Consider the following 437-nt stretch of genomic DNA (forward strand, 5'->3'; position numbering starts at 1 on the left):
TCAGAAATAAAAAAAGATAATCCAGAGGGTAAAGGAGTTGAATAAATGCCTACAAAAAAGATATACAAGTAATCAATAAGAGTATGAAAGGAAAAGATGTTTAACATATTTAGGAAAAGACTACATTTGCAATTTCATTTAACTTTATTACCAGAATATGTAATTTCTCCTCCATGATTATTCCAGTATGGCCTGTGTTTTAACAACATAATATGATCCTTCCGGGGATATTACCTATAGATTAACATGCACGCTGAAATGGACCTTAAGATTTCTGATCATGAATGCATACCTATGTTGGCAAAATATTCAAAGGACCTAGAAGCATTTTAAAAGAAAATAAAGGGGCCGGGGAGATAGCTCAGTAGAATAAACGCTTGACTGGCAAGTGCAAGGGCCTGAGTTCAATCCCCGGTTCCACCAAAAAAAAAAAAAAA

This window comes from Octodon degus, unplaced genomic scaffold (assembly GCF_000260255.1).
Source record: "Octodon degus isolate 3935 unplaced genomic scaffold, OctDeg1.0 scaffold00144, whole genome shotgun sequence".
Classification (NCBI taxonomy): domain Eukaryota; kingdom Metazoa; phylum Chordata; class Mammalia; order Rodentia; family Octodontidae; genus Octodon; species Octodon degus.